General features: G+C 43.4%; 1 long non-coding RNA gene across 1 annotated transcript; it reads left to right on the forward strand.

Annotated features, from left to right (window-relative positions):
* The first annotated feature begins 832 nt into the window (after positions 1 to 832).
* LOC309519332 lies at positions 833 to 25,268 on the forward strand. The gene is made up of 2 exons (XR_014213807.1): positions 833 to 942; positions 24,986 to 25,268. It is a non-coding gene; the product is annotated as an uncharacterized lncRNA (long non-coding RNA).
* Positions 25,269 to 26,095: the final 827 nt, after the last annotated feature.

Below are 26,095 nucleotides of genomic sequence, written 5' to 3' on the forward strand. Positions count from 1 at the left end.
AATTGCACTGCATTCTAAGAAGGAGGTAGAGCCAGTGACTCAATTAAGAGACCAAACTATGCAGCCCAACCTATATACAACCTATACAGCAAGAACACTCTGGAACCCAAAGGTAGTTCAGTTGGTAGAGAATGTCCAAGCCCCACGTTGGGCAAAAAGATTCCTGCATTGCAGGGGGTTGGACCAGATGACCCTCAAGATCTCTTCTAACTCTACAGTTCTATGATTCAGCTGATAGATCCATTGCAGATTTTCCAAGCATCTGGCAGTAGCTAGAGCACTGGTCTCGAAAAGGTGGGTTGAGAACCATTACTGAGTCACTGCCTAACCCAAGTTGTGTCGCAACCAGAGCACTACCACCATGCAAATACATAAGATGTGGGATATTTACAATGTGGACAATCCAATAATGCATGTTTGCTAGATGATAGGAGCTGAAGCTCACATAGCTTTCCTGTAACTTTGCTAGAAATAACTCTGAGAGACACTCCCACTGTGCCATGGGTAGGCAAACTAAGGCCCGGGGGGCGGATCCAGCCCAATCGCCTTCTAAATCCGGCCCACGGAAGGTCCGGGAATCAGTGTGCTTTTACATGAGTAGAATGTGTCCTTTTATTTAAAATGCATCTCTGGATTATTTGTGGGGCATAGGAATTCGTGCATTAAAAAAACGTCCGGCCCTCCACAAGGTCTAAGGGACAGTGAACTGGCCCCCTGCTGAAAAAGTTTGCTGGCCCCTGCATAATCTCCTCATCTGACCAGGTACTTTGTCTTTGCTCTTTGCTCTCGTTGCAGAAATGTGAGAACATCTGCATGTCTGATCTCCATTGCTCAGACGCCATTTTAAGCCAGACTAAAGTATGGATTTGTGTTTGGATTACCATTTTAAGCCTGCCTGAGCAAAGTTGCTGTTATTTGTTATGCTTCAACAAGAAACACTGGGTGAGAAAATGTTGTTTTTACCTTTTACAAGACTCTTTGTCTGATGATTGTTTTAAAAGGGGAGAGAAGGGGGAAATAGCAGGAGAATCCAACCTGCCTCAAAGCATCCTAGATTACTTAAATGAAAAGGCTAAGACTAACCGATCTAAGCTTCCCTTTTAAGATGCAAAGGGTTGCACTCTGCTGAACCCACAAACGTGAGGAAGAAAGGATAAGATCTGATAAATATATCCTCTTTTAGCACCCCCCCAATACGGTAAAAGAATAAGAACTGGGTCCTCAAATGCATGCTTGGGTCCTGGCTCTGGAAAGTTCGAAGACTACTGAGCTAAAGGATGCATGTTGTATGTACAAAAAAGGGCACACCTCAAAGTGCTCACTTAAGACTGCACTTAGGAAGCACACTTGGGGGTGCAACCAAGCAAGAGGTGGTGATGTCCTGTGATAATTTCAAATTGGGTGGAGGTCAGCTAGCAATTTTTTTAAAAATATTAATTTTTATTTCAATACACACTGGTGGTTTTGGTGAAGGGTTTATAGGATCTGAAGAGAAACCAGAGTATAATACAGGTTACGGTTTCAACAAGGAAGAAGCCTGTGGACGTGGGATTCGGCTGGCACCTTTTGCGCCTCCCCTACTCGCGGGGAAACCTGGTTTCGGGGATCCGGAGCGACGTGGGGTGAGCGACGCGGTGCTTCGAATCGACTGCTTCTTTCACGGAGTGAAGCCGCATTGCTGTTGCCGGAGAGCGCTGACTTTTTCCTGTGGACAATTGGACTTTAAACAACTACCCGTGAGTAGAACGGGAAATTGGATCTTTAAACATCTTAATTTGGCACCGAAACGGGAAGGTTTCAAACAGGAAGTCCGCCTTCCTCTTTTGTAAATAGATTGAAGCAAAGGCTCTGCAAGCTAAAGTCTTGGAAGCCTCTTCTAAAGGATTAAATTTCCATCGGTTAAAACTACTAAACCCCCCTTGGAAGCAGGAGAAGAGGGGGGAAATTTTGGATTGCCTAAGCCTGCAGGAGAGAGAGTGAAGGAAGATAAATTGCCACCATTTTGAACCTGAGAACAGGCTGCCAGTAAGATCGACGTTTTGGGAAAGTTCAATGACTGTGAATAAAATGTATGTTGACAGACAGTTAAATAAGAGAAATATATTGTTTCCATTGTTTCCTTTTGCACTTAAAAAGGAGCAAAAGTAGCTGAAAATTGAAACTAATTTTGTTGCTGGATCTGCGTTTAAAAGGATGAATACAAATAGAAATTGTTTCCTCTAGAGGGAGCTTTTGAAACTGTTGCAGGAGTGGAGCTGGGGAATTTTCCAGCTGCAGAGATTAAAGACCGTGAGAATCAGAGATTGACCTTGGACAAGAATGTCAACAGAAGAAGCCTTAGTGATTGCATTTTGCAAGATAAGTGCTTTATTGGAACAGCTTCATGAGAAAACGGATGTGATGACTACTAAAATTGATAATTTGGGACAAAAAATGACTGATTTGGGACAAAAAGTGAATACCTATACAGAAACTACTCAGGAATCCACCTTGACATGGCAAGTTGAGGAGAAGATGAGGGAGAAAGCTGTTGTTGAACCTCAAGTAATACAAGTGGAGAGAGCCCCAGCTGTTCAGAGGCAATTTGATGAATATAAGCTGTTGCCTTCTACGATTGAATTTAGAGAAAGCCAGATTTGGAGGGATGGAGTCCCGCTTGGATTGGAGAAGGAAAGTTGGATAGATCCCCTTATGCAGGGATGCTCTGGCTTTTAGGATCTGGATTTGGGTCAGGGGGAGATTGGAGTTGTGGGGGCCTTTAGCTTCGGAGGGATTTTGAAACACGCTCTGAAATATCTTATGGACTTTAGTTTTGACTATGGAGAATGGGCTGACCTGTCGAGAAGGAATAAAGACATTGTTAGGTTGGAGTTCCCCCGAGATCTACTCCTCAGCACCAAAGGAAGGAAATTAAGAACAAGATCAGCAGAAGATAAAGTTAAGTGCATGTATAAATATGAAGAAGATCTGCAGAAGGGGACATGGAAAAGAGTTAAGAGCCTCGGACAGAAAATCACCAGGTTGATGGACCATATGGAATTGATAGAAAGGACTGACAGAATCTGAGACCAGGGAGAAGAGACGGTGAAAGAAGATTGGAAAAAAGTTTAAAATTTATTTAGAGAAATATTGTAAAATTAATGAGTGTTAGAAAAATGTTGGAATGAAATTACATGGCTTTAGTAGAAACGTTATAAGGAGTTAAGTTCAAATAAGTTTTAGGGTTTTAATGGTAAGATAAGGTTAAAATAAATCAAGACAAATAAATGACAGAAAACAGTGAAAGATGGAAAGGATTTGCTGAAATAATTAATAACTAGAATACAAAAAAGGGAGGTGTGAGGAGGTCGATGAAACAAGTTAATGAAAGATAAAGATATGGAAATATTGGATGTGTTTTTAATTGTTTTTGCTTTTGTTTTTGCTTTGATGTATTGTGTCTTTTTATGTATTGCAATGTATTGATTTGTATTGTTTTTCTCTTTTTTTACTTCTTTCTGTAATCTTTAAACTTTTAATAAATATTATTTTTTTAAAAAACAAACAAACAAGGAAGAAGCAAATTCCATTTGAATACCCAAGGAAATTGCTCCTCTGCTGTTTCTGAGCAGTCTTCAGATCTTGTGCGAATCAAGTTTTACCCAACTTCTTTAAGAACATAGTTTTCTTCGCAATCAGCATGGCAGCCACACATGTGACCCTTAGACTTTTTAAAGACTTTCGTGCCACCCGCTACATCAGTAGGGAAGATTAAAAGAATGGAAAGGGGGGGGGACGACAATGAAAGTGGAGAATAATTAAAGAAACTTTCAAGTTCACGGGGAACTTTTCTCTCTGTATTGGTAACCTTTGCTGATTAGTGGTGACCTCAGACAGCCTGGTCTCCATAGCAGCAGCAGCTGCCTTATTCAGGATTTGCAGGTGATGTTATAAACTCCTGCATATTTTCTCGTTTTTAACTGGTAAGATGCCAGTTTGAGAAGAGGAATGGCGTGCGGGTTGAGGAAGACGCCACTTAACCCTTTCCGCCCTCCTTTGCTCAGAATTATTCATTCCTCTGTATAAGGAAAAAGAGCCAGTGTAGTGTAGTGGTTAGAGTGTCAGACTAGGACCTGGGAGACCAGAGTTTGAATCCTCAGCCACAAAGCTCACTGGATATCCTTGGACCAGTCACTGGCTCTTAGTCTAACCTACTTTACAGGATTCTTATGGGGATTAACTGGGGGAGGGAGAGAATTATGTATGCCACCTTGAGCATAAATATACAGGGTGGATGAGGAACCTGTGGCTCTCCGTCTGTTTCTAAACTCCAACTCACATCATTCTTGATGACTGGCTATGCTGGCTGTAATGATGTTGGAGTACAACAACATCTGGAAGGCCACAGATGAGATACAGGAACCCTTCTTCTCCCCTTGCCCCCAGCAGGAAAGAAGCAAAGCAGTGGGCTTTGATCAAATAAGTGCCAGGAAAGGGATAAAGTTAAGTTCTCTCACACACATTTCCATCACAACCTCCACGGTTCATTTTAATATCCAGGAGACTGTTTATGGATATCCCATGCAATCCTTCAAGTTTGGCCTTTAGTCCATTCAATCACCAAAAATCCCTTCTGGATTAAGACCAGAGTTAAGACTGTCTCGCGTTGGCTCAAGTTCCACAAAGCTGGGAAATTAAAAGCTAAGTCTGGTGCCTTAACAGATGTGCCTTGTGACCAGCAATTAAGTTGTGCCGTATCAGAATATTTGTGCCTACTTGCATCTTTCCCCTCCATTCACCTGCAATTCCTCTGAGTTTTTCAGACCAAAATCCAACTGCAGAAGCTTAAAGGTCTTGGAACAAGAAAGAGGCCCCATATCCACCTGGTTTTGTATTGCCTTATCAAGCCAGAGGACTTCTCCTGTGAGGATCTGTGCCTGTTCCTTGCTTATATCAGCAGCTGATGGAGGGGATGAGAAAGTTTCCTCCTGTGAACTTCCTGCAGCTATCTTATTTTAGGATCCAAAGCATTATCTCTTAGTGCTTGTCCACACTTGTCTTGCCAGTTCCCCCCAGGAAAGCCCACTGCTTACCCCTGAATTGGAACAAATGTCAATTGGTTTCTCTGTGGCTTGATATTTGTTCACATTCAGCAGTAAACAGTGGGTTTTCCTGGGGGAAAGCGGTGGGTCAAACGAGAAACCAGACTCGTGCCTCGAAAGCATGGGAGAAGCGAAAAGTCTCAGACCCGTGTTTTCTAGGCACGGGAAAAACCAGAAGTGTAGCCGAACCCTTAGTTTCTGCTTTGGGCTGCAGTGGTCAAGTTCTACGACTGAGGTCACGTTTGAGAATACTTCCTTATTTGTTTTGTTGCATATCGTACAGCTCCGAGTGGTTTAACAATCAATCCCTCTTCTTAGGCAACTCTGGGGCATGTAGCTCTGGGAGGAGTATATGGGTCTCCTAATCACACCCAGCACCATCACAAACTACAGTTCCCAGAATTCATAGGGGGAAGCCCTGACTGTTTAAGGTGGCATCAAATTGCGTATGGTGTGCATATGGTTTGGGCTCTGGGTGAGAGCTGGGAGGCTGATAGGTACTGAGTGAGGAGATGAGCCACCAGGAAGGTGGAACTGCTATCTGTACACATTTTGTTAGCAATTTTTAATGATGGTTACATTGTGCGTTTTTGTGATAGCTGTTGTTTTAAGTTTTCTGCGCACCACATTGAGATATTTTATATATATTAAGCAGTGTCCAAATGGTCTAAATAAACACATAAAAGTTTCAGCTGAACAGGGTGGTAATTCTGGCTGAAGGCAGCCAAGCTTTTGACACATGGGGCTAACAACCTTTCCAAGGTACTTTGGCGGTTAATTGCTTTTTAAAGCTCATCTTGGAAATAATAACAATTCTCTCAGGTATGATAATAAATTACCTTTGTTAATAGATTTCCCACTTATTAAGAGATTCCCCATAGCCTTCCTGAAACCTGACTTCTGCACTCTGATAAGATCAACTTGATAATGTATAAACACACAGCAGTCCTGGAGTTTTATTTATCCTGGTTAACGATAGCTGCTGTATTCCATGCTGTGGTAACCTCCCAACTAGACTACTGCAGTACATGGGTCTGCCCTTGAAGATGACATAGAGACTTTAACTAGTGCAGAATGCGGTGGCTGGAAAGTCCACAGGTGTAGTCAGATGTAATCATATTACACTGATCCTAAGGGGGCTGCCCTGGTCGCCTTTTTGCTTCCAGGCCCAAATCAAGGAACTGCTGCTTACCTCTATAGCCATAAAACAGCCATAGAACAACCTCCCTAGAACAACCTCAAGTCTTTAAGGCCCAAGAGGCTCAGTGGTTTAGACCACAGCGCCACCCGATCAGAAGGTCGACAGTTCGAATCCCCATGATGGGGTGAGTTCCCATTGCTCTATCCCAGCTCCTGCCAACCTAGCAGTTCGAAAGCATGCCAGTGCAAGTAGATAAATAGGTACCACTGTGGTGGGAAGGTAAACGGCATTTCCGTGCGCTCTGTTTTATGTCACGGTGTTCCATTGTGCCAGAAGTGGTTTAGTCATGTTGGCCACATGACCTGGAAAGCTGTCTGTGGACAAACGCTGACTCCCTCAGCCTGAAAGCGAGATGAGCGCCGCACCCCCATAGTGCCTTTGACTGGACTTAACCATCCAGGGGTCCTTTACCTAATCTTTAAGGAAGCATTGAAGAATCTTTTCCAAGGGGGGTCTTTGACCACCCACAACCCCAGACCACTACACCATTTCTCGAGAGGGCCAAACAAAGAGGCCTGGAGGGCCAGACATGGCCCCCAAGCCTGAGATTCTGTACCCCTGGTTTAATATGACACCAGATGCTATTGTTTGATCCTAGATGAGACATTCCTGCTGTGCATGTGTTTGTAAGAAGTCAGGAAGCATTTGCCATCTTCATTTTTTTTACAGAAGTACTACTAAAAAAAGAAATCGGGGTGCAACATTTAATGGATAGGTTTGGTCAGTTAATGAAAAAAAAAACATTTCAAGTGCAAAGAGTCGTCATGGCAAGTGTACAGGTTTGAGAATTTGATTCTACACTCTACAGCTGGGCAAAGCACAGGAACATCTGCTGCTTAAATATATATATATATATATATATATATATATATATATATATATATATAGCTGCAGGCTTTTTCTGTTAAACTGTCTTGCTTTCTGAAATTAGTTTCCTTCTCTAAAGCTAGCCATAACAACAACAGCAGCAAAAATTTAAACAGTAAGTGATTCCAAGAGAGTCTGACTGGGACACACAGACACACACACACACAGAGAGAGAGAGAGAGAGAGAGAGAGAGAGAGAGAGAGAGAGAGAGCATGAAATGAAGAAAAGCAGGGATGGGGAATCCTAGGCCTGGGAAACAAATGTGGCCCTCCAAGGGCAGATCCATAACATACATTTAAAAAACACTGCTCAAAAAAGCCTGGGAAGTATAGTTTCCCCCTCACAGAGCTACAGTCCCAGCACCCTTAACAAACTACTGCTCCTGGGATTATTTTGAGGAAGCTGTGGGCTTTATATGTGCCGGGATAGCTCTGTCAGTGAAGCATGATGCTCCTAATCTCTTAATCCTATGCTCTTTTAAAACGTGGTGGTGGGGTTTTTTTTTGGGGGGGGGAGGTTATTGAGTTGTTGTTGTTTTGATTATATGGTTTTATATTTTGTGGTATTTATTTTGATTTTATTCTGTGAACCGCCCTGAGACCTGCAGGTAGAGGGCAGTATATAAATTAAACATGGAAACAAATAAAATTTCAGGGTTGTGGTTTCAAGTCCCACATGGGCAAAAGATTCCTGCATTGCAAGGGGTTGGACTAGATGACCCTTGGGGTCCTTTCCAACTCTACAATTCTATGGAAGTGCTATAACTGTATGGTGTTAATCTCCCTTTGGTGCGTCTCTTTATCTGTTGCAAAGGTGGTCTGAGACTCTTCTCATTATAAGGTTCTTGTGAAGCTTATATCTGTACAGGTTTAATCATCTGAAGTTTTACAGACCCTTTCCCTCCCCACAGTTTATTTCCGGTGCCCAGAGCTGTGTAGTTCTGCCACTCACAGCTCTCTATTTTAGTCCTTCCCTGCCTTAAGTCAGCTTCAACTCAGCTTTTATTTGCTGCTTTTGAGACTGAGGTAACATCCCCCTTATAGCTCCATTGTTGCTGGCTGCTGCTAAGGTTGCTTCTGCCTCTGTCCCCCCCCCTTTTTTCCCTCCTCCCCCATCATCACCTTACCATACAGGTGAAGGCTGCTTTGATGTCTTCAGGCTGCTCTTCCAGCCAAGCAATGTTGCCTCTGGCACAGCTGTGTTTACACCCAGCTGTGTCCAGTAGTGTGGTGGCAAATTTCGAAATGTAGGGTTCCCTTCATAATAGTCACAGGCACGCCCTCTTTTAAGACTATAAAAGCTTCTAAGATTATAAAACAATCTTAAAATTACACAATAATAATCTTACAGATGTAATGCAATGATCAGTGCAGATCTTCACTAGTTGCCTTTCAGCTAGATCTAATATTTGTAGGTAACAGAATTTGGACACTGAAACACTTCAGGTTTTCAGTGTTCCTGGATGCTTAGCTTTGCAGCACAAAGGAGGAGGAGAAGAAGAAGAAGAAGAGGAGTTTGGATTTGACATCCCGCTTTATCACTACCCGAAGGAGTCTCAAAGCGGCTAACATTCTCCTTTCCCTTGCTCCCCCACAACAAACACTCTGTGAGGTGAGTGAGGCTGAGAGACTTCAAAGAAGTGTGACTGGCCCAAGGTCACCCAGCAGCTGCATGTGGAGGAGCGGAGACATGAACCCGGTTCACCAGATTACGAGACTACCGCTCTTAACCACTACACCACACTGGCTCCTCCTCAGTGCTCTTCCCACACACCTTCTCCAGAGTGACCATAGGAGCCAATCCTCGGTGGCTGACTCTTGTCCCTTTCACTCTGATTTGCTCCAATCAGCACAAAGCATGAGAAGATGCCTTCTCAGTGGCTCAAAAGTTTTCATGCTGATTGGGCAGCTCTAGGTCACTGGAGACAGAGTCTCTGCTAGGACCTTGCTGCAAAAATATAAACAGGCCTTCAACCCCTTGTGACCCCAGACACCTTTGGCTGTGTACCATCTAGTAACTGGAGCTGCTCCAGACTCCCTAACTACATCCACCTTTCAGGATATACATCCTACGAAGGTGACTTATGATAACTTTCAGTTACATATTCTGCCACTCTCAGACACACTTGATATGGACATGGGAAAGGGCCTTCTCAGTAATTGCTCCCAGATTATGGATCTTCCTCCCTGGAGAAGTTAGACTTGTTCCTTCCTTGTTGATTTTCTTGTTCCAACAGGCTTTTTGGGAACTGAATGCTTTTAATGAAAGGGCTGGTGCCATGCTGTCATGGATCTCTTCAGAAGTGTACTCATCCTTTATTTATAATGCTGCTACTCCTCCCTTCATGTTTGATCTATTCCTTTTGAATAGGTTACAGCCATCAATTTCTACATTCAAGAGTCTCATCCCACCAAGTTTCAGTACTGCCTATTAGGTCAGATTTGCCATTCCATATTAAGAGGTCAAATTCATCTTGCTTGTTTCCCATACTCTGTACATTAGTATAGAGATAACTGAAACCATGAGTCATTACCTTCAGCTGCTTCCTTCTTGTAGTTTCCTGCCCTTTGGCAGTTTTTTGGAGCACCACCTCAATTTCCTGTACATCAATGATGCTATTATCCCCACTACCAGGTGTTCCCCTGTCATTTGTAATATTGTCTCCCTCCCCCTCAGGATTTAGTTTAAAGCTCTCTTGATCTGGTTCGCGAAACTCTTAGCAAACACATTCAGCCTAAATGTGTCAAGCAAACAATGAGCAACAAGAAGCAGCTTCTCACAGTTCTGCCAAAAATGCAAACTCTATGGAGGGGAAACTTATATCCCAATTGAGTTCATGCCTTGGGGTGTCTTGGACAAGGAGAGAGGAAAAATGCCGTTGATGATGTCAGCTGTGGTATAATTTTGGTTTGGAGAACAACAAAACCAGCCATATGGAAGCTAAATACGAAATCCTGCCTGGAGCAAAATTAAGTGAGCCAAAAATAGTTATCCTTAGGAGGAGACTCACCAGCCCATATGGGATGACATATGCAGAGTGCAGGGAGGGAGGGGATATCCACAGCAAGGTTACACTCTGGGGTGATCCTTATAAAAACACTGTAAATGTTTGTTCCGTGCATGGTAAATGATCAGCCCTGCATGTTTCCCTGCTTGTTTCAGCAAAAGCCTCTCTCCAGGGATGGAGAACCCTTTCTAGCCTGAGTACCACATTCCCTTCCGGGGAACCTTGTGAGGGCCACATGCCAGTGGTAGGTGGGACTAGATGCAGAAGTTGGCAAAGCAATGTGTTACTCTTACCTGTGCACAGTAGGAGCATTTCCACTCTCACAAGCATCCTTCTCTATCCTTTATCCAGTCAAGCAAAGGGCATTGTGCGGTTTTAATGACATATCTTTCATCCAGTCAAGCAAAGGGCTGAGATCTCCCACCCCACCTTATAATAAGTTACTTATTTCAGTTAGATCCATGCTGGCATCTCTTTCCAACAGGCAGAAAAAGCATCCATAAACTACAACTAATCCAGAATGTGGCAGCTAGACTGGTGACTGGGAGTGGCTGCCAAGACCATATAACACCGGTCTTGAAAGACCTACATTGGCTCCCAGTACGTTTCCGAGCACAATTCAAAGTGTTAGTGCTGACCTTTAAAGCCCTAAATGGCCTCAGCCCAGTATACCTGAAGGAGCGTCTCCACCCCCAACGTTCAGCCCGGACACTGAGGTCCAGCACCAAGGGCCTTCTGGTGGTTCCCTCACTGCGAGAAGCCATGTTACAGGGAACCAGGCAGAGGGCCTGCCTTGTGGAACGCCCTCCCATCAGATGTCAAGGAAATAAACAACTATCTGACTTTTAGACTTCCCTGTTTAGGGACGTTTTTATTGTTTTATCGTGTCTTAAATATTCTGTTGGGAGCAGCCCAGAGTGGCTGGGGAATCCCAGCCAGATGGGCAGGGTATAAATTATTATTATTATTGATGTAAAGTCATGGCACTGAATGTATGTGGAGTTCAAGGTGGTGGTCTACTGTTTGAAGAAATTGGGGGGGGGATGCTGGACTGATAGAGCAGCACTCTGTTTACATTCTTACTGGTCTCTCTGCACCATACAAATGTCATTTTCATAAGTCGTAGAATTAGCAAAGGAATTTCTGAAAAAGCATATCGATTTTGAGTGAGATCCAGGCCATTTGGTTGGTATTCTCCAAGCTTCTTTGCCCACGCATTGCCTCAGCGACCATTTATAAGCTTTCAATGAGAGAATTGTGTTTGAGGCTTCCTTTTGGTGTAAAGTATTGTCTTGTTACAATGACAGAGTAGTCGCCTGGCCTAACCTCACAGAATAGTGCAATTCCAATGATAACAATCCCATCTATCTAAAGTGGAAACTTGCAATTATGCTCCCTCTTATAAGACAGCTTTACAAATATCCCCATCTCTGGCAAGGCAAAATGATTGCTCACCTGTTTTCTAAAGGGCAAAACATATCTATATCCTTTTCTTAGCTGCGGGCTGCAACTCATTAGCCCAGGGATGGGCAACATGTGGTCCTCCAGATATTCTTTGACCAAAGTTCCCATCATCCCTGACTTCTGACTAGGCTGACTGCGGTGGATAGGAATTGGAGTTCAGCAACACCTGCAGGGCCACAGGCTCCCGATCCTTGCCCATAATAACAGGATACACGTTTCTCTGCCATTTTGTATCACGTGATACCTCTTTGAACACCCAGCTCCCACCGACCCCACCCATCTTGGCCAAGACTTAGGGATTATGGGAACTGAAGTCCAACGTCACAGGTTCCCCAGTTCTGGTTTAAAGCCTGTCCCCTTTCCCCCCATTTGTGGAGCATTGTCAAAGATGTAATGTTTTGTCACATGATCCAATTCTTATAAGCACCATGAATGCGCCATAGCTTGCATCCTGATTTCCCCCTCACTCTCATGATAGGGATTTTAAAGGAAAAAACATAGCACATTACTTATACAGTATGAATTTAATGTGTGTTCTAGGTTGGTCCTGTGGCTTTTATACTAGGAGATGAGGACCTCAGGCCTAGGGGCCAAATAGGCTCTTCAGACTTCTCTGTCTGGCCCTCAGAACTCTCCTAAGGTCACACACATTCTTCCTCTATAGGCTATACCTTACACTGGTCCTGATCACACTCTGACTGTTCTTGCCTGGCCAGAATATGTCCTTGAACTCTGATCACGTCTCTTGATTTTAACTACCCTACTGTATAAAGGAAAAACAACAACAACATTTATTGCACCAACCATATTTGCCTTTGACCCAACTCACTACTGCATTCCCTCCAAGTGTCCCAATTTCCCAGGGAATTGAAATTACAGAAGCCGTCCTGGTTCTGATGTGATCTCAGAATGTCCCGGTTTTCCTTTTTCCTCCCCTCCAAGTCTTGGAGAACAATTTAAAGTGATGGAGAAATCAGGACACACACACATCGTCCTTTATGTGTGTAGGTAGGTGAGTGTGTGTGTGTAGGTGCAAAAACTGAGTCCTGTTTATACTGAAAATAAAATACCTGCACCAAATGAAGGAAATAGTGACTCTGGCATATAATTTTGAAGGAAAATGTTACCAGTCCACTTCAGATTCTTTAATTGCAATGTTTCAGTAGCCAGCCATTTTTAAGGAAACCCATAGAGTGTTTATTTCTTTTCCATAAATGGAGGCTTACATTGTCTACTCAGAAGTACGTTCCACTGTATTCAATGGAGCTTACTCCCAGGTAACTGAGTAAAGACTGTGCAGCATTACACTGTAATCCTGAGCATTTTTACTCAGAAGTAAGTCGCACGAAGATCAGTAGGATATACGCCCTGGTATGTTCCTGATCATTTTCACAGTTTCCATTATTATTTTTATTCCTTTTCCCTTACAGGGGCTCAAGGCAGCTTACAGCTAAAATTTTATTTCATTCCAGTTATCTGTTGAAGGTATTGTACACGATCCCTTCCTTAGCACATTTTTTTCTTTACAACAATCCTTTGAGGTTATTATTGGCTCAAGGTGACAGATGTATATGTGCATATGACGTCTTAAGTGTGCGGCAAGATCAAATGAGGGAGAAGCTTCCGGGGGTAAAATAGGATGTCCCTATTTTCATCTGTCATAAAGAAGGCTGATCACCAAAGGATTTATGCTTTTGAATTATGGTGCTGGAGGAGACTCTTGAGAGTTCCATGGACTGCAAGAAGATCAAACCTCTTCATTCTTAAGGAAATCAACCCTGAGTGCTCACTGGAAGGACAGATCCTGAAGCTGAGGCTCCAATACTTTGGCCACCTCATGAGAAGAGAAGACTCCCTGGAAAAGACCCTGATGTTGGGAAAGATGGAGGGCACAAGGAGAAGGGGATGACAGAGGACGAGATGGTTGGCTAGTGTTTTCGAAGCTACCAGCATGAGTTTGACCAAACTGCGGGAGGCAGTGGAAGACAGGAATGCCTGGCGTGCTCTGGTCCATGGGGTCACGAAGAGTCAAACACGACTAAATGACTAAACAACAACAACAAATTTTCATCTGAGAAATGTTGGATACTGGTGTGTGGCCCTCAGAAGATCACCTAGAAGGGAATGTGACCTACAGGCAGAAAAATATTCCCCCACCCATTTATACAACTGTAGTTTTGCACCCCTGCTAATATTACAGGATTTCGGACTCTGCATTATATGCAAACGCATTAAAAAGGAGCAAATTGTGTTCTCTTATAAAGGCAGGTAGAAGAAGAGCACAGTGTGGGGATGGATGCTTGAATTAGCTGGCATCTGCTGCCTGTAGGCTATCACACATTTCCGAGGCCCCAGGGCTCTCAGGTAGAGAAGAGACGGACATCATTGCAATTAGGCAAGAAATACTGCTGGGAAGTTATTTTTTTTAAAAAAAGCTGGTGCTTGTGAGACCAATTATCTGAGTACTGTGAAGGTCACACTTTTCTAGAGCAATCTCAAATTTGTGTTTGATCTTTGCCAGAACAAAAAGTAAATCTGTCATTGCCATCAAACACTCATATGGGAAGCAGAAGAACAAAAAGGGCCATAGCTCAGTGGTAGGGCATAAGTTCCCAGGTTCAATCCCGGCATCTTTAGGTAGGTATGGGAGAGAGGACATACACACACACACAGAGAGAGAGAGAGAGAGAGAGAGAGAGAGAGAGAGAGAGAGAGCTGCAACCCTGGAGAGCTGTTGTCAGTCAGTTGTAGACACTATGGAAATAGATGGACCAATGATCTGACTCACTATAAAGCAGCTTCTTATGAGTGTGTCTGGGCATTCCATTTTAACTGTTCCAATTCAAATGGAATAATGCCCCCATGCAGAAAGCATGATGCACACATGCTCAGAATCCTGTCACCTGCTGTGCTTGCCGGCTGACCGTGTGATCTGTTTCCATTTCAAAGCTTACTTCTTCCCCATGTAGCCTGAACTGAAAGTTCCATGTCTGGTGTTCGTTCTGTTTTCACATGTGCAAAGCATCTGCAGATATATGTGCACATGTGCAAACCATCTGCAGATACTTCAATCGTTTAAAGTGTAATCCTACGCAGGCCTGCTTGGAAGTAAGCCCACTGAGTTCAATGACACCAACTTCAAGGTAAGGGCTTTATCCAATGTTAGCCTTCCTTGGAATGTATCCATGGGCATTACTAACTTAGCTGTATTAATTTCAATGGGTCTGAGTACACCTGAGTTGGATACAACCCTAAGGCTACAATCCTATATGCACTTAGGGTTGCGTCCAACTAAATCCTACTCAGAGTAAATCCATTGAAATGAATGAACCTAAGCAAGTCATATATATTAATTTTCATGGGATACAACTAAAGTGTATGGTGTGTATGAGCCAAATGACTCCCATAGCTTGGTCCACATTTACTAAGAACGTAAGAATAGCTCTGCTGGATCAATTCAAAGGCCTATCTAGACCAGCATCCTGTTCCACATCTTGGTCAAGCTCCCAAACCTGGAAGCTCCCAAGCAGGGCATGAGTCCATTAACCCTCTTCTACCATTGCTCCCCAGAAACTATTATTCAGCATCATGTTGCTTTGGAACTTGAAGACTATAAATTGCTGTCATCTCTAGTAGCCATTGCAATACCCTAATTTGATGGTGGTAGTGAATTTTGCTGCTTTTTACAATCCCTACCAATTTTTTTTTATTTCCTCTGTTTTTGTATCCACAGCATTTAAATTTGTAAATGTGATTTGTGCCATACATCTTGGAGTTGTTTTTTTTTTAACGCAACAGCTCTTGGCCATAAGCAATAAAAATGTGATCTAACTTAATTGGGTGTATCGGAAATGAGGAGGCATAAAGTAACTGAAACCTGCAGCAAATGGTGCATGCTCAGTATACTGTACACAATTTTTTATATAAGAATCCAGGGCTGGGGAGGGGATGAACAATCCATAATGTTCTGCTTTGGAAACCGGATGAATTAGGCAGGAACTCTAAAATCCAAGGAGATGGAGACTTCCGGGTTAGCGCCATCGCCGAATGGCGGACTCCCTCCGAGCTCCGGAGGGAGTCGGCTCGGCAGGGGTTGGGTCCTACCGCGCCGGCGACGCGGGGACCCTCAAAAACCACGGGAACGGATCCCGTGGACATGGTGACTCGGCTGGCACCGCTATCGCCCTCCCGGCTTGTGAAGGAGCCTTTTTAAAGGCTACGGATCGGGCGCCGGGGAGTGGCGTGGTGCTTTGAGTCCTCCGCTTCCCCTGCCGGGCGCAGCCGCATGCCATCCGGCGGAGAGCGCTGGCTTCTTCCAAAGAAAATTCGGACATTTAACAACAACCCGTGAGTAATTGGGTAACCGGGCATAAAAGGAGGAAAAAAGAAAATTTTTTCCGGATTTGGCACGAGCGGGAGGGGATCCAAAAAGGAAGTCAGTCCCCTCCCTGATTGTAAACATGCTAAAACAAGGACTGAGAAACCAAGATCGATTCAGAAGTTTATTGATGACAAAAATTATTAACTCCACGATGTGAACTATAAGAACTGTGCTGGAGGAGAAGAGTCGAGGGTGAGAGGAAAAAGACAACCCCCCCCCCTGGGAACCGGGGCGATCCGGAGAGCCTGGCGAAGAGAGATGGAGAATTTGACAGCTGCCAAAGGAGCTGTCAAAGCTGGAAAATATAAAGAGGACTTTGCTACAAGTTTTTCTTTGCTGGTTAATTTTGCTACAATTTGACATAAATATGGATATAAACTGTCGGGGAAAAAGAAACAACAAATTGACTTTTGGATTAGAGGATACAAAGTTATTGCAATCCCCCTAGAGGGGTTTCGGGACATTACAAGTGTCGTATGTGGAAAACTACTCTGGGATGTGCATAGGTCTTATCTCTTGGGAAAGCTGCAGAACTGAAATATTATTTTGTCTACAGAGGTGATCATAATACAATAGAATCTTCTATTGAAGCAAGAAAGGAACTGGACGTAAGTCTTTGTCCCTGAATAACAAACCTCTGTAGAGTCACTAAGTTTTGAAACAAGAATGTTTTGACAGCTGAACAAGACAGAAACCGGAGAAAACAAGAAGCAAAAGAGTAAATGACTAAATACGACACGGAAAGAACAACGGGAGGAGCAACAAAAGATTAAGGAAAATTAAAGGCCTCTATTAGACTGGATTTATGAAGTTAAATATTATTAAAACAACCAAATTTGAAGAAACCGGCAAGATGGACTGAGAAAATTCGGCTGTGGACTTAAGATCTCCAGGCCGACAACATACAGACAAATGGACATGGGGAATCAAAACCGGGGAAGGGAGGGGGAACCTTAGAATCCAAAGGCTTTGTAACCAATTTTTTGAACTTTTCTATATATTCTATCTTATATTCTTTATAACTTTGATCTTATATGTTTTCGTTTTTTTTTTTTGTTTTTTTTTTAGAAAGGGGGAACTCGTGAAAGGAATGAGAGCTGATCTTGGGGGAAAATTTTGTTTTATTATAAGACGAGGAGTGATGTTAAGATTGTGTAAATTTAAATTGGTTTATGAGTAAAATATATTAGGCTTAAATTTGGGGATGAGAACTTGTGGAACCAACTTAGGGAAAGGGGAATACAGTCGGGACGGGAAGGAGGAAGTCCCAGAAAGAAGGTTATGAAAAGAAGGGTCTAAGCTAGTCTCTCTTTTTCTTTCTTTTCTTTATCCTTTTTATCTTTTCTATTCTGTTATTATTGGAAACTTTAATAAATATGATTATAAAAAAAATAAAATCCAAGGAGATGTTTGCATGTAGATAATTTTGGAGTCAACCTTAGAATCATAGAATCATAGAATCATAGAATCATAGAGTTGGAAGAGACCACAAGGGCCATCGAGTCCAACCCCCTGCCAAGCAGGAAACCTTCTTTCTTCCAATTTGAGCTTTCTCCCAGGCTCAAATTGGATGGACACGGAATAAGCTGTTTCCCCAAAAGAAGAGGAATGTCAGTTCATTTCCAGAAGCATTTTTCTGTGTGGGGCAGTGTGACTAGGCTAGCTCCCCAGCGGCTGGTTCACTGTTTGTGGACATCCAATGAAGCTGAACGTTGGAAAATTCAGGACAAAAGAACATGTTTTTCCACACAGTGCACAGTAACTCTTGAATTTGTTCCCACATGAGGCACTGATGGCCACTGTAGCAGACCCAGCACTTAATACCACCAATTAAAAATACAGTGCATCCACACCTACTCACGGTACACCAATTACACAAAGTCCCACAATTTACCACAGATTATCTAATGGGGGACTTGTGTGAGGGGTAATTTAATGATATTGAGTCTCAGGCAGTTGATCAAACAAACAAGAAGAGTTTTATTAAACAAATATAAGTTTATGAAACAAAGTGGGTCAGGAAATGCATTCTTACAAGGCAAAAGTTAACTTATTTACTTTAACTATAAGATGTCTTGGGCTTAAACACAACTCTTCTTAAATGTCAGTTACAAAAAATCAGGTGTTACACTTCAGGTGGTAAACATTCAGGTTTCTAGAATAGATGGTAAAATGCTCAACTCCGTTTCTGTCACTTAGATATTACAATTAAAGGCTTGCAACACCACTTCCTTCACAGCTTAATACTTTGGTTCATGAATGAGGGGCAGTTTTTCTGTCACCCACTCTATTAACAATCCCACACTTGAGGTCTTCTAAATGGTTTAATAGACCCAGGTGGTCACCTCACCCCTTGTTACTGGCTTGGGAATCTTGGTTCACACCCCTCCCAGAACACTCCTGTCTGTATGCCTTTCCCAGACCCTCAGCCCGGTCTCCCTATCCAAGCTGCGAGGCTCTGTCCTCTCGCTATGGACAGTCTCCTCAGTGTGTATGTTTAACTTCCCTCAGAACCAGTTCTCCTTATCTCATTCCCTAACTCCCAAGTCCAATCAAACCCTATCTCTTAACCTGAACCTTTGCTACTTCTCAAAATCAAACCCTACCTAACCTTCTCCCTCAGAAACCACTCCTCAAAGAAGAATGGGAACTTTTTACAAGTTACTTAAAAAGACAACAAAATGGACTGGACTTCTTGGCAGGTTTTGAATAAACATACTCAAATTTATTGATTGTTAACATAGTAAGACAGATAATATAAAGATTTATACAATTTTACAATATGCAGAGAATAATATGTGTGGAGAAATCAGAGAGAAGAGCTGAGGGAAGCCCTCGGGGGGAGGGTTTGATGGGGAGGTGAGGGAAAAGGGGGAAAATAATGAATAGGATATGTTTTGATATTTTGTTATGTTGAAATTGCCAGTAATTTTTTTTAAAAAAAGAAACTGCTCCTTTTATTCTCCCGCCCCTCAAAGTGCTGTTCTTCTCCCCTCTGTGGCTAGCCAATCAGCAAGAGGCAGCAGCACTAGGGTGCTGAAACCAGTTCTGAAAAGCTCAAAGAGGGAGTGTACTCATGTCTTGAAAGACCTACATTGGCTCCCAGTACGTTTCCGAGCACAATTCAAAGGGTTGGTGCTGACCTTTAAAGCCCTAAATGGCCTTGGCCCAGTATACTTGAAGGAGTCTCTCCACCCCCATCGTTCAGCCCGGACACTGAGCTCCAGCTCCAAGGGCCTTCTGGCGGTTCCCTCCCTGCAAGAAGTGAGGTTACAGGAACCAGGCAGAGGGCCTTCTCAGTGGTGGCACCCGCCCTGTGGAACACCCTCCCACCAGATGTCAAAGAGAAAAACAACTACCAGACTTTTAGAAGACATCTGAAGGCAGCCCTGTTCAGGGAAGCTTTTTATGTTTAATAGGTTTTGTTTAATAGGTGTTTTGTTGGAGGCCGCCCAGAGTGGCTGGGGGGACCCAGCCAGATGGGCGGAGTATAAATAATAAATTATTATTATTATATTATTATCTGGTTGTGAGAACAGGATGCTGGACTAGATGGGCTATTGGCCTGATCCAGCAGGCCTATGTTCATATTGCTCACCCCTCACTCCACCCTCAGCCCAACCCCTCACTTACCTACCTTCTTGCTTACAGCTGGTCTGGCGGGTGACACTGCCTGTCAGCTTCCTGTTCCTTAGACTCTTGTGTTGCCCTTGCAATGCTCCTCAGACAGGAGGATGGGAGCAAAACTAGGATTACTTGGCTCTGCCTATCAGTGGCTGTGGTTCTGCCTCTGGTTGGCCTTTGCCCTGGCAGTTCCAATGAGCACCAGCCACCACTGCTGGAAAGATGAATCCCCCAGCTGTTATATGCAATAGAAAAATGAGGGGCCCCTGATGCTATCTCTTGAAAGAGCTTCTTCATCCTTGTGTATGTTTCTGACCTCGCTCCTTGACATCCATTCCCTTTCTACTTTTATCTCCCTTTCATTTTTCTTCCCCCAGAGGGCTCTTCCCCCCTGCTCACAGCTTTGCTTCTCACCCAAGCAATTTGTCTGCAAATGGGGGGTTCTCTTCCAGTCCCCACGGGAGATAAACTTTGAAAAAAGGAAAAAAGACCAGGTCTGCATTATGATTTCAAATACCTTTTGATGGAGTGCATTTCTCATATAGATGCCAGGCTTCCCTACTGCTGAACATCAAACCTTAAAATTCCTTTCCTGCTTCCTAGGATGAATCTCAGCGGTCAAAGAAACTCTCTGCTGGAGGCTTTTCTCTCTCTTTTTAAAGTCCTTTGAGTCATTTGGCTACTTTTAACTCTCTGTCTACAGGGCATCATTTTATCAGCTTAGCCCCTTCCAAGTTACTGCTTCTTCTTCTTCTTTTTTAGTGAAAAGTGCTTGCTGCATCCACTTAGGGGCCATAAGAGAAAATATACAATCACCATATGAATACTGGGCAATTGTTTGTGTTTGAGAAGTCTGATGGAAGTTCTCACGGATTATGGGCTCATTTGCCAGTCTGACTTACCCATTGAACAATTCCATGGTTGGATCCTCAGTTGCAAATGCACTTATGGGAGTAGTGGAAAAACTATTGCAAAACTAGTAATGGATAAGGATCTTGAGCAGGGGTGTGTTTTGGTACAAGGGTCATATCATTGCAGGGAAACTTTGGAGGTGAGAAGCAAAAGGGGGGCAGATCAGTTAATTCAACTCTTGGGTTGTCACCAACACAAGTCCTACTGAGAACAGTCCTCGTGAAATTAATGAGTGTGACTAGTTTAGGTTCATTGGTACACATTGGTCTAGCTTGGTCTAGCTGAGGTTCCAATTCTACTCTGAGTCGAACTTCATGAGGGAACAGTTGAAAAACAAGAGTAAAAAGAAGCCTAAAATGTTTCTCGATAATGAGCATTCACACTTTACATTGTGGGTGCCCTTTGTGGGATTGCGCGCGGTGCTACAGTTCCCAGGGAGCTTACTGGCAAACGGGCTGGCTTGTCTTTCGGTGTTAATTTTTGGAGGTTCACGTCCAGCCTCAGTAATCAAGTTTCTTGTTGGGAGGTGGGGCCAGCCCCATTTATAAATAGGGGGTGGAGCCGACAATAGCCAGGCAGTTGGCTCTGAAGATTCACCCTCCCTACCCTCCCTTTGTTTAATGTTTTTTGTTTGCAGGTTAACTTTTTCTTCCTGTTTAGCAGGTGCTGCTACGGTCTTTGGTTGTTGTTGAAGGACTGGGAAGAAATTTTCCTGCATTGGCAGGCTTTGTCTTCTCTGTAGCAATTCATCACAACTTTGGCGGTTATGGCCTTGGGTGGAATCCTTTAGTCTTTTCTTCCCTATAATGGGCGGAGTGTGAAGTGGTGATTCACCCCTCTGCGGCAGCGATTCCAGGGTCCCCTCTTAAAGGGGTTATATATATATGGGTGTCACTGGCCATACACTGAAAGGTCGTCAGTGAACTACCCTGCATGCAGGGATATGGGCTTGGCTGCCTTATGTCTCACAGAGCACCCCCATATCCCATTTACCCTGATGAGCCCCAGTTCCCCCGGCTGGGGGGCTGGGAGGGATACACACCCAAGGCCTAAGCCAAGGTCTTCCTACATTTGGAAGTTTAATAAAGTTGGGGCCTAATTTTAATTCCACATAACGTCGTTAGAGTCTTTATTCCTTCCTTATGATCCCCAGGGGCTGGGGCTGTTGCCACCTGGTCACGCAATACTTATCTACTAGCCGATAAGACCTACCTTCTAAATAGGTAAAGGTAAAGGTACTGACCGTTAGGTCCAGTTGTGGACAACTCTGGGGTTGCGGCGCTCATCTCACTTTACTGGTCGAGGGAGCCGGCGCACAGCTCCCAGGTTATGTGGCCAGCATGACTAAGCCGCTTCTGGCAAACCAGAGCAGCACACGGAAACACCATTTACCTTCCCGTCAGAGTGGTACCTATTTATCTACTTGCACTTTGACGTGCTTTCAAACTGCTAGGTGGGCAGGAGCTGGGACCAAACAATGGGAGCTCACCCCGTTGCGGGGATGCGAACTGCCGACCTTCTGATTGGCAAGCTCTAGGCTCTGTGGTTTAACCCACAGCACCACCCGCATCCCTGGTACTAAATACCACCCTACTAAATGATAAGCTGACAATTATGGTGCAAGGGCCTGGGTGAATAAAAATCAGGGCCAAACCTGCATCCAGTATGTGGTGAGAGGCTTCTCCATCAACCTCCCCCCACCCTTACTCACCAGATCAATGGTGAGGAGGCTCACTTTGCACGTAAATAAAGCTGTGGTGGCATTGAACCAGTGGGTGGAGGCAGTGATAGTTTGGATGAGGGTCAGGATGCTGAAACTGAGTCCTCAAGCATTCTTGCAGCAGCATCCATAAATCCTGGGAGCCATGGGAACAACATTTCCCCTTGGTCCCACTGGTGTCCTTGGATGCTGTCACACAAGGTCATTTCAGTATCTAGAGTCTAGGATGTCATACCATGATGGTTGTCACAATCTCTCCCCATTGTCATTGCATCCAAGTAAATGTAGGAACAAATTATCTGTCTTCCACACCAGTGCAGGCAAACATGCACTGCCCTGGGGGATATTCACATGCTGAAGATGTGGGGTCATCATTGCATGGGTGAACCAGTCCTAAAGGGAAGAAGGATATCAGAAGAGCACATGAAATCTTGAGCATGCTCTTCTTATGATTCAGCAAGAGAACAGTTCTGATAATGTATGTTAAATATCACTCAAGGAGAGGGGACTTGAGGGAAAGGGGTGCCCATGTTTGGAATTTAAGCAATCTGTATTCATTGTGGAGAAAAAGAGACGAGCTTGCGGTACACAGCAGGAATGTAAATCAACTCAATATTTGCAATCTTAAGTCTGGCTGGTGCAGTATATTCCAATTCATCACTCACAACACATCAAAGCCAATTTGGAGGCTTGTGCTGCAAAGGTGACTCACAGGTGCTTATCTGTGCAGTTTGTCCTGTCACAGATATAACGGCACTGTAAAAGATGATTGTCGCTGTATCACTTATTCAAAGAAGAGCAAAGACTCCGATTCAAACAAAAGCCATAATGATGAGTGATGTCTTTCCACTGCATTGTGTCAGGTGGGACAGCAGCTATGTTCATTTCTATATGCTACAGGATTGCACAGGCTCCAAGATTCACCCTATATGTGTGCACTTTTTTAAAAAAAACTCTTAATAATAATAATAATTTTTATTTATATCCCGCCCTTCTCGGCCAAAGCTGGGCTTAGAGCAGCTAACATCATACAAGTAAGACAATGCATAAAAACAAGCAATCAATAAATTAAGATACCTCCCACAATTAATTCAAACAAATGAAAATTAAAACTGGACAAGTGGCAATCTTCAGGTTAAAATTAAAGACGGTTACCAACTGTTTCCACTGAAACCTGTGAGCACCTGTGAGCGGGCTGGGAACCTCCTTTGTGCTTGTTCTTATACAAGGAGAAAATGAGTCAGACTGAACCCTGACCAAAGGCCTGGCGGAACCCTGACCAAAGTCCCCAACCCCCAGGATGCGCGCCTGCTTTCCACCCCCGTTGCCGGAACATGAAGCTCCGTCACTGTCTCTCTGGGGCCCAGAATCTTTAGGATGTTGTTACAGTGGTACCTCAGGTTACATACGCTTTAGGTTACATACGCTTCAGGTTACAGACTCTGCTAACCCAGAAATAGCACCTTGGGTTAAGAACTTTACCTCAGGATGAGAACAGAAATCATGCTCCGGCGCTGCAGCAGCAGCAGGAGGCCCCATTAGCTAAAGTGGTGCTTCAGGTTAAGAACAGTTTCACGTTAAGAACGGACCTCCAGAATGAATTAAGTACTTAACCCGAGGTACCACTGTATTTGCAGACCGTAAGGTCCTCCGTGGGGCATAGCAAGAGAGGCGGTCCCTCTCCTTCAGTCTGTAATTTGGCTTCTAAGGTACTGCACATGGAGCAAAATTCTGTGTTTTCCTTTCACTATAATGGGAAATCTAAAGACAACACAAACAAAACAACACCTAGTCCTATTTTTTTCCCCTTTTTGCCAAAGTGGATGAAATTTAGAGGCACAGGAACTCCACTAGTCTGGATTAAGCATATCAAATTACAGACAAATAAGTCTAGGGACTTTTTGTACTATAAGTTTACCGGTAAGTGATTCACTTTCTTCCATAATATGTGACAGGGGAGACAATGGTGGGTTTTGACTTTCTCCTTTGTACTTGGCTGCATTGTGTATATTCTTGCCTGTTCATGTTTCAAAAACTTTGCAGCTTGACACCAAAAGTATCTATCTTTGTATCGTTTATGCCTCCTCTGAGCTTTTGCAGAACTCCAGTAGGTCCTACAATTCTAGGCTGCCTAGAATGCTGCCTGCAGATCCCTTTTTTGTTGATTTTGTTGTTAAGCAAAACAATGTAGGGTTTTTGCAAAACTTTTAACTTTTATTCTTTTTTAAAAAAATTATTGCTATGCTTTAACAACAGCAGCAGCAACAACAACAAACAATCCAGAGCTCTTCAATCCTCCATGGGGAACATTTTTCATAGACTCACTTCTTCAAAGCCCATGAACCTGGGGAAATGTAGAAATATTTAGGAAAGCAGAGCAAAGCATACGACACAGAAACAGAGCAATTGTGTTTTTTGTGTGTGTGCTGATGCCTTCATGTCCTGCTCAAGGGCTTCCCAGAGGTGATGGAGAAAATAGTAATTTCATAAAAATGTACCATTTTGATGATTCCATTTTCTTTTGAGCCTGTGGCCTAGCTAAAGTGAAAAGGCCTACCTTTTACAGTACAGAACTAGCTGCTTTTAGGTACTGTTATGTGGTAAATAGTCGTTCTGGAACCCTGAAAAGAATAAAGTGTTAGAATAGACTCTATGGTGGCCATTGTATGCGTGAAAAGAGAATTGGCTAGGCATGGCAATTGTGATTAATCTTGAACTGTTTTGTAGACAGATGAAAGAAGATATTGGAACACATTTAATGAATAGGAAAATTAGTCAAAGTTTTAATGAAGAAAGACATTGGAAAAAATGAAGAACCAAATAATTTTGATTGGATCAGGCTGATCACATTGGGTTGTTAAGATTGCTGTAATCCTTTGACTGCTGAAGAAAAACCATGTGTGTAATCTGGAAGTGCAGATCACTTTGGATGTGATTCTTTGCAGCCATCTCCTTATTTTTGAGGTTGTCTCTCTGTGCACTTGTTTTTCATTAAAGTCCTTTCTTTTCACTTGGAGTCTGCCTCCTTTTCTTTTGGGTTGCTGGGAATGATACCTCCGGTCCAGGAACCCCTTTTAAATTTATCTGACAAAGGCATCTGGTCAACCACTATTTCTGATCAAAATTTACCCAACTGTCTTGAAAGGCAGTTTCCAACCATCCAAGTTGAAAGAGGAAGGGGGAAAATGTGCAGCTCCCCAAAGAAGGACTACAGCTCCTTTCTCATCTGGTGCCTGAAGCCGTTTGATTTCAAAACACGCCTTTCGGCATCTTCTGAAGCCTTTGCCAAAACAGCATCCAGGAAAAGTGATGTTGAAAAATAGCAAAAAAGCAAAAACAAAACCCCCCCAGCAGCTATTTATAGCCACTTTCAAGTTTCTTTCTTCTTTTGCACCTGCACAGACACCAAATTAAATCCAACCTATAAGTCAGCATGGTTTCCAATAAATCAGCAACGATTTGGATACGTTCCATTGTCTTCATTCATTTGAAGCCTTTAAATATGCACTGAGAAGGAAAATTGGACAACAACATGTGTGTGCTACACACACACACACACACACACACACACACACACACAGGCAGTTTCCTGTCCCATCTGGTTGGCATACACTCCTACTCTTTTTGAGTGGTTCCCCCCCTCTATTTCATTAATGACTTCAATCTTCTACCTCTCTCCGCCATTCAACCAGGGCATGCTTCTTTCTAGCTGAGCATGCGGATCTAACAGAAAGCAGATTAGAATAAAAGAATTGTAGAGTTGGAAAGTACCCCAGGATCACCTAGTCCAACCTTCTGCAACAATGCAGGAATCACAGATGGCCACCCAACCTCTCT

The sequence above is a fragment of the Podarcis vaucheri genome (genome assembly GCF_965113315.1).
Source record: "Podarcis vaucheri genome assembly, chromosome: 14".
In the NCBI taxonomy this organism is placed as follows: domain Eukaryota; kingdom Metazoa; phylum Chordata; class Lepidosauria; order Squamata; family Lacertidae; genus Podarcis; species Podarcis vaucheri.